Source organism: Sinocyclocheilus rhinocerous, unplaced genomic scaffold, assembly GCF_001515625.1.
Source record: "Sinocyclocheilus rhinocerous isolate Xijiao unplaced genomic scaffold, SAMN03320098_v1.1 scaffold889, whole genome shotgun sequence".
NCBI lineage: Eukaryota > Metazoa > Chordata > Actinopteri > Cypriniformes > Cyprinidae > Sinocyclocheilus > Sinocyclocheilus rhinocerous.
This window is the reverse complement of record NW_015638024.1, coordinates 761,953-770,918: the sequence shown is the minus strand read 5'-3', so window position 1 is coordinate 770,918 and position 8,966 is coordinate 761,953. Positions and strand designations below refer to the sequence as shown.

The following is an 8,966-nucleotide window of genomic DNA, read 5'->3' as shown; positions in this document are numbered from 1 at the left end:
ACATTTACTATTACTAATAGGCTATATTTTTACATTTTAAAGTTTCTTTTTTTAACATTAGTAAACTATGAAATAACTTTAATGATCAATATAATAATTAATATTAATATGTTTATTCATTTACAAAATATGGTTCAGTACTGCTACTGCTTTTTTAAAAATAGTAAAGTGCTGTTTTAGTTTTAGTGTACCATTTTAAAAACTATCGGTTGATTAATCGGTATCGGCCAGTGTGGTCCAACCTAGCTATCGGTATCGGTAAAATCCACTATCGGTCGACCTCTAGCATCAACCATAGTGGCTGTGCGAATACATTGCAGGGCAATGACTTTTACACTTGGGTCATATAGAATAAACTGTAAATTGGATCGATTCATTGTGGATTTTATCTGTGTTTTCATTGACATGTTTTCATTTTCATTCATAGACATCTCTGCCACCTGCACTGTTCATCACGAGTCAAGTTTGCCTAATCACTCTAGGGAAATAAACAATACCACCCAGTTGTGCTGGGCGGTTTACCGGTTCATACCGAATACCGGTGTTTATTTTTGTTATGATATTAATTTTTAAAATACCGCAATACCGGTGTATGTCGCTTAAACAACGTTCGGAACGTGACACTGTTTGAAACGGGTCCCTTTTCACTGTTGCACAAGACCTAAAATAGGGCATTCTAAGTCAATATACTGCAGTATTTCCTCTCTCAATCAGTAGAAAATATGGTTAACACCCGGTCATGCATGAAAAAACAAATACCGTCATGTACCGTGAAACCGGTATAATTTTGGAAAATACCGTGATATAAATTTTTGGTTATACCGCCCAGCACTACCACCCAGCCAATTTCCCTTGTTTATGATACCATGTCCTCATTGGAGTGGCCCAGCATATCAATTACAGCATTGAGCAACCTGATTTCTCTTTTGTTCGAAACCCGTCAGAGTCATGCTTTGAGAAAACTCAGCTCTGCGTTTGATGAACGAGGCTTTCGCTGGCTCGACTGTCATATGTTTAGATCTTTTAAGCCTTGGCTCTCATTGTTAAGATTATTCTCACCCTTTAAAACTCCTTCCTCTGATTTCTCGCCATGTGCTGTTTTAATGGTCCAAGTAAGTCATTTATATGAAACACAGTTTTTCTTTGTGCTCCCATTTGGCAAAGCGGCTATGCATTATTTAAATCAGTCTGGGGGTATTTTTTATTATTAGCTAAATTAAGCAGTAGCCGGTGATTAAGTGAGAACATAAATCTGTATTGGATGTTTCTGGTGGGCTTAGAGTGAATTATTAAGAGCCGCCCCAAAACTCAACACACTGTGTGGAGTTGGTGACATGAAGGCGTCTTCCCACTGCAGGCCTGCCTCTTGATACATTTGCTCTCTCTGTGGCCTGCGGTGATATGTGGCAGACACCCATTGCATACATGCGGTAACCATACGAGTCGCTCGATGGACTCTTTCTCGTCAGAGGGGCCTGCCTCATAGAGTGATTGGAAAAACATGGTTTTGATTACACAGTTTGGCCACAGAACTTGTCAGGGTTTTTACCTAAATGTCCCTCTCCTCTACATGCTGCTAGGGTCTTTTGAGTGATGGGGCTGGAAGGGCCACTTATTCCAAAAAAAAAACCTTGTCGGGGATGAAGAATGGGCCCACGCTTCTTCTAAAACATACCATGTGAGGCTGTTCTTTGTGGGGACCATATGGCTCAGGCTGTTGCGTGGTGATATATGGCTGTCGGAGCACCTGCAGGATTGGACCGGGAGACCACGTCTCGCCTGAGCGCATGGAAACGAGAGGCCTAAAGTTAGATTAGTGCATGGGGTGTGAACATCGGGTCAAGGGCACGGCTAGCCTTTGAACTAAGGACACGGCTAGCCTTTGAACTACACGGCCACTAGGGCTGTGTATCACCAGCAAAGTCACGATACGATACGTATCATGATACAGAGTTTACATTGGGCACTCCCCACCAGGTACAATATTCTGATTGTTTGCATCTTGTTTTTAAGCCCATAAATAATAATGTACTCGTTCTAATAAATTTATATTATAATGTACTCATTCTAATATATATTTTTTAAATCATTTACATTGCTGGTAGGTTATCATTGCACAAATTAATACACTCTCTACAATAAATTTTTTTTTTTGAAGAGTTCTAAGCGCGCGACGTCGTTTCGCGTGGCGGTGTGCACGACATTTTTTGTAATTTTCCACGCAGCTCCGCTGCAGAAGATGCACAAGTTCAAAGCGACTCTAGCCGAACATGCACATCTGTGCCAGAATTTGTGTGAAACAGAAGCAGTTTGATGTTAAGTGCAGTCACACAACACCGATCACGTTGCGGCCCGCACTCAGACATTCAGGAACAAACTTTTTAGCGCTGCCCCGCAGTTTTATCAACTAAATAGCTTAATCGCTCAAGAGCTACATTATCTTTCTCAACAAGGAGCTGGTAGCATCATTGTTTCTAAAGGAATTAAAGCCACTTTATGGGAAGAACATAAAGTGGTTTCTCTCCACTTTTAGAGAAACGCGGCAAAACGGTGGTAATTCATACATACACAGCCTCTCTCTCTCTCTCTCTCTGTGTTTGTGTGTCGTAAATGAACAGTTGATTAAGTACACTTTTCTGAGAATAGAATATTGAAGTGGAGATCGCTAAACTGCAAGCTAACCAGTGTTTTCAGAAAGCAAACGCGTTTATCCTCAGTGGAGAGAGGGCGCGTGTGCACATGGTTGCCAGGTTGACAAAGATAAGTAACACACTTAGCAGATATTTCTGTATTGCGCAAGTGTAAAGCTCTGTTTTGGGGATTACGTCTCTTTATATCAGGCAACCCAGTTGTGTTCCTCTGCGGCCAGATTAAACCTTGTTGTAGCCTATATATGCTCTATTCATTCTTTTTGAGAAACCTCGCACTTTTCTACTCAATTTTAAACGTTGTAAAATTTTAAACAAATGAAGCGTTGGACCACTGCTGCACACGTGCCACAATATCGATACAGGGCCAGCTGTATCGATACTCGTATCGTCAAATCTCTGTGACGATACATCGTCGTATCAATATTTTGAACACAGCACTAACGGCCACACCTCGACTGTGTCTGACATACGGTCAGGTGACTCAAATTATTGTACTGATTATTGCTTGTTGTGCTTCACTGTACATGTCAAGTTAACAACTGATGTGGTTGCTCTTTAATTGGTGAAAATTGTTGGATAGCTAGCACCAGACATGTCATATTATTGACATTGCATTTACATTTTGATATCGTTTGACACCTTTAAACTTTTTGGATTTGTATCCTCAGCCCATTGCCAAGATGGCTGGCATACTGATGGCCTCCATGCTTTTCAAAAGCTTTTGAAATGGTAGCAAACAGATTGTGCATCTGTCGTTTTCGACCATGGTCTGCCAATTTGTTACTGCCTCCTACAGACTGCTCATTTGATACAGTGGTCTAAACCTATTGCTTTACAAATCAATCTGAAAGCCTCAGCTCAGGAATTGTTAAATGAAGGAAAAAGCTTGTGATGGAAAGGGAAATGACAAAAGGAGGCTTTCTTTTTGGTTGCAGATATGACTTATTTTTAGTGTACAGCCACAGATTTGTCTTGCACTATTATTTTACATATTTAGGAATATTTTAAGCAAAACATTAATTATATCTAAAGCATGACTACTATCTTTTAAGTTAACACTGCCCCAACAAATGCCACTTTTATCACACATAAGGTCTCCACTGGTCTCTTAATGTGTCATTGATCACCTTGAAAGAAGATGAATGAAATGTAAGAGCTTGTGGAGGTAAGTTTATGTAGTTTGAAAACTGCACAACTGTACATGCAACATGTGTAGTGTACAGTGTCAGACAATGCTGCCTAAAATCATTAGAATCCAATGAGCCTTTCTTGTACACATTTTAAAAACAAACATGTGCTTTACTGCACCAAGGTACTCTGTTTGTGTACTCAAGACTGTTTCCAAGATGCAGTGCTCTATAAAAATCCTTTTTAGAAGGAAAGTGACTTATTGGGTCATTTTCGATTTTTATCAGCCACTTGTTACTTGCCAACAGTAAATTGCATTTAGGTTGTTCCATCCAAGTCAACAGTCAAGACTATTAAATAAAGACGTTTTCAGACCAGACGAACGTTTGTTCACAATACTCTCTGTACAGATCAAAGCGATTGATTTCACATTGTGTTGACTGGTTCAAAAAACTTTCAGAATTGGTTCAAAAAAGTTAATGTCTGAAGCAAAATATTAAAGTTTTCACAAACTTGCAACATTTCTATAAAATTTAATTTTTTGCCATTTAACGAGTCTACTAGAAAATGAGCCACACATTCCAGAATGATCTGATCATTACAGACACCAAATTAAGAAAAAAGTAATTTAACACATGTAGAAAGTCCTGTATCTTGAGTCAAATTATCTTGTGTGAAAGTTACATGACACACATATACACATCTGCCGTTGTTTTATTGATTTATTGAACTAATCATGATTACAATAGAGTAACCCTAGACTTAAAAACAATTTGGCATTTTAATAAGTAAATAAAGATGTTATTTAGCCTCTGTATAAACAGTTTTTTTTAAGGACATTAGATGGACATTAGTTTGTTTTTACCAATACAGCTTCTTCCTAAAGCACAGCTAGGTCAGATACTCTTGCATGTACATGCATACACAAAATACAGATTGTTTTTCTTTAAACTCATGCAGCATCACGTGGTTTAGATCACCCTCTGGTTGTTACAGAACTTGATGATAAGCACATGTGGTTGGCATAGATCTGCTGCATGTCATAAATAATGTCTGCTTTGAGAAGGCCATGTTTTTTTAATTATGGATGGAGACCTTGGTTGGCAGCACCCCTGCTTCTCCTAATGGATCCACGTTTAACCTTTTTATCCTTTGGCAAGTTCAAAACACTTTAACAGAACATTCCGATGGGAAGCTGGCAGACCAGGGAAACTAGCGTAAGGTTGGTCTTTTCTAAATTCAGGGAGCAAACTATTGTTTAATGGTCTGGTTTACACTCCACTCGAGAGGTGAAAACCGCTTCAGGTGTGAACACAAAGAATCTACTCATAAGATTTTTTTATGGACTATTTTGGTTTGCTGCTGGCACCCTCTAGACGGCATCTTCAAATCCTTGAAACCAAGAGAAGAGAAGAGTCTTAAGCTGCCTCACTTTAGTTGTGTAGCTGGAGGGCAATGCTCAGTGACCTCGTAGACAACACAATCCACTACAATCCGAGATGGGCACTCAGCTGCCACCTCAATCTCCATTGTTGGGTCTCTATCCACTCTCTGTTCTTTGGAAATCGAGCTCTCTTCCGCCCTCTCTTTCTGTTTCTTTCACATACAATCTTCTAGGGAGGAGAAACAGGAGACAGATCTAAGTGAAACTGCTTCGTTGCTTCTGTTTCTTTTTTATTTTTCTCGTTTTGTTTATGTAAAGAGTGAAATATTAACAGTACTAGGGCTATGTGGCTGGATCAATGTGGAGGAAACATTACTTGTCACTCTGCTTTGTATTAAGACCTCATCAATGGCAAAAGATTTAAGAGCTTTGGCTCAAGACGTTGGTTAGACACAATTTCGCTCAGGGCCATCGAGGAACATGTGTTCTCTTTGAGGACCGGGGCCAGATGTGGGAGTCTTAGCGCTTCAGGTTTCCTCTCACCTTCTTTGTGTCAAAGCTGCCAGACAGGCGAATGAACCAGTAAGGCTATTGCACAAAACAAAGAAGAGAGAGTGAGAATGAAAAAAAGAGGAGGGGACCAAAAGAAAGAAAGAAAGAAAGGGAAGAAGGCAGGCCCTGTCCGTCCTATGGGGTTGCCACATTCCCAGTCGTGGCTGTAGAGAATTGTGTTTGTGCGTGTGTCAGGAAGGATTACAGGTGGAGAATGACAATCATCCAGGCTCGGCGGCAAACCTGTCTGCTCTCCTGTGTGTGTGTGTGTGTGTGTGTGTGTGTCAGGGAAAACAGCGGACCTTTGGCAAGTTCAAAACACTTTAACAGAACATTCCGATGGGAAGCTGGCAGACCAGGGAAACTAGCGTAAGGTTGGTCTTTTCTAAATTCAGGGAGCAAACTATTGTTTAATGGTCTGGTTTACACTCCACTCGAGAGGTGAAAACCGCTTCAGGTGTGAACACAAAGAATCTACTCATAAGATTTTTTTATGGACTATTTTGGTTTGCTGCTGGCACCCTCTAGACGGCATCTTCAAATCCTTGAAACCAAGAGAAGAGAAGAGTCTTAAGCTGCCTCACTTTAGTTGTGTAGCTGGAGGGCAATGCTCAGTGACCTCGTAGACAACACAATCCACTACAATCCGAGATGGGCACTCAGCTGCCACCTCAATCTCCATTGTTGGGTCTCTATCCACTCTCTGTTCTTTGGAAATCGAGCTCTCTTCCGCCCTCTCTTTCTGTTTCTTTCACATACAATCTTCTAGGGAGGAGAAACAGGAGACAGATCTAAGTGAAACTGCTTCGTTGCTTCTGTTTCTTTTTTATTTTTCTCGTTTTGTTTATGTAAAGAGTGAAATATTAACAGTACTAGGGCTATGTGGCTGGATCAATGTGGAGGAAACATTACTTGTCACTCTGCTTTGTATTAAGACCTCATCAATGGCAAAAGATTTAAGAGCTTTGGCTCAAGACGTTGGTTAGACACAATTTCGCTCAGGGCCATCGAGGAACATGTGTTCTCTTTGAGGACCGGGGCCAGATGTGGGAGTCTTAGCGCTTCAGGTTTCCTCTCACCTTCTTTGTGTCAAAGCTGCCAGACAGGCGAATGAACCAGTAAGGCTATTGCACAAAACAAAGAAGAGAGAGTGAGAATGAAAAAAAGAGGAGGGGACCAAAAGAAAGAAAGAAAGAAAGGGAAGAAGGCAGGCCCTGTCCGTCCTATGGGGTTGCCACATTCCCAGTCGTGGCTGTAGAGAATTGTGTTTGTGCGTGTGTCAGGAAGGATTACAGGTGGAGAATGACAATCATCCAGGCTCGGCGGCAAACCTGTCTGCTCTCCTGTGTGTGTGTGTGTGTGTCAGGGAAAACAGCGGAGGGCCTCCCTGCCGAGAAAGGTTTAGACGCGGGGTTGAAATCCTCCTCAAGGGAAGGGTGGTAAGAACACGCACTGTTCGATCAAAGCACCCTGTGAATTAATTAACTCGCCATGCATTATTCAACACGTTTTCAACTGCTATACTCGTAATAGTGTTTCTCCATTCCTCTGGGGAACAAAAGAACCCACATTATGTCAGATAATGCAGAGGCAGCCGTGATCTCCAGAGAAAACTGCCCAAAGGATTTTTCTGCCTGTGTAGTGCAGACCTCCTTTTTATGATGAGTTAGAGGGCTCTAGCACTTTATCACCAAATTACACATTTTCATTTTCAATTTTTCAGATGTTTTCGTTCTGTTGAATGGGAAAGATTATTATTATTATAGATTATTCTGGGCATGCAGGGCTATTTGTCTTTTTGTGTGTTCTATTTAGTCTTCCATCAGAAGTAATTCACTGATATTGCATTATTTTCAGTAATTTATACACACAGTTATTTAATCATTTTTATACTTCAGCTTGTTAATATGTGGTTGTTCAGGGTGGTTACTAGGTTGTTGCTTAGTAGCCCAACCCCAAAGAATAAAGTCTATGATATTTATTTCTTCTCACATTTTACATATATATTAAACATATTCTACATTTTAAACCAACGATGTCTAAAACACAATCTAGAAAAAACTATCATAGACCTATCTCAGAAGGGTTTTATGTATAAAATGTATTTAATTTTCTTAGCCATGGGGATTTCATCACAGTATATCCACAGAAAGCAGTCTAGTTTTTGTCAGTCTGTCTGTGATGGGCAAACAGATAGCGTCTGGTTTCTGTTTCAGGCTCGCTGCCTTTGACATGAAGGAGGAAAAGAACATAAAACAGAATCAACAGGTTCCTCTCTCACCCTCGACTTCCTTTTGCCCTGCTGTCCATTGAAAATGAGACTCAGACATTACCCTGTCCATGTCCAGATAGCAATAGATTTATCAGCCAAGGAAATCTTTTGTAGAGAATATGAATACTGCATGAGAGCTCCTGACTCATTAATACAGCTCAGCACAGAAAGGAGATCTCGAGAGCATCTCGATTCATTTCTTAGAACACAATGCTCACAGCTTTTTGGTTCTTGTCCAGAAAAAAACACCTCCCTTTGTAAAGAGTAATTGAGAGCCTTCTCCATGTGTGGCTGTGGTTTTCATTTGTTAGATCTATGTTAAAAGCTTTTCTGTATTTTTCAGTGAGAGGATAAGCATTTTAAAACTTACAACGAATGTGTTTTGGCAAAAGAATAAAGTTAGTCCATTAGTTTCACCTTTTTGAAAGGTTAAAATTAGTCCAATTCACTCATCGTCCACTTCATACAAAAACAAAACCTTTTGAGGCCATTGAAAATATTTATAAATGAATTCCTCTCGTGTTTAACCCTCTGGGGTCCGAGGGTGTTTTGGGGCCCTGGAGAAGTTTTGACATGCCCTGACATTTGTGCTTTTTTCAGTTGCTAATAAACATGTTAATGGCTAGGTTTAGTAGCACCATAATCAGCACAAACTGGGCTACAATAATATGTGGGCAGCATGTATGTATGTGACTGTGTTTTTGAGAAAACAACGTTTATGCGTGCTTAGTGAAAAACAAAAATTTTAAAGTCACTGAAATAAGGCCATAAAACACATACAGAACATTTGTTCACAAGACTATTGAGAACTGGATCTTGAAGTCTAGAGTTTTTGCTTCAGAATGATGTGAAAATCATCTTGTTTACTCACTCACAGAAAACAATATATTGATGTAAATTTTCTAAGACACATTTTGTGTAGAAAAGGAATATGCGAGAGGGCGTGAATGATCATGCATAATGCTGTGATTCACACCTG

At 40.1% G+C, this 8,966-nt stretch overlaps 1 protein-coding gene across 1 annotated transcript in view; it reads left to right on the top strand.

Moving 5' to 3' along the window:
- LOC107749421 (ephrin type-B receptor 2-like) overlaps positions 1–8,966 on the top strand; it is a 173,261-nt gene that overhangs the window by 13,664 nt on the left and 150,631 nt on the right. The window lies entirely within an intron of this gene.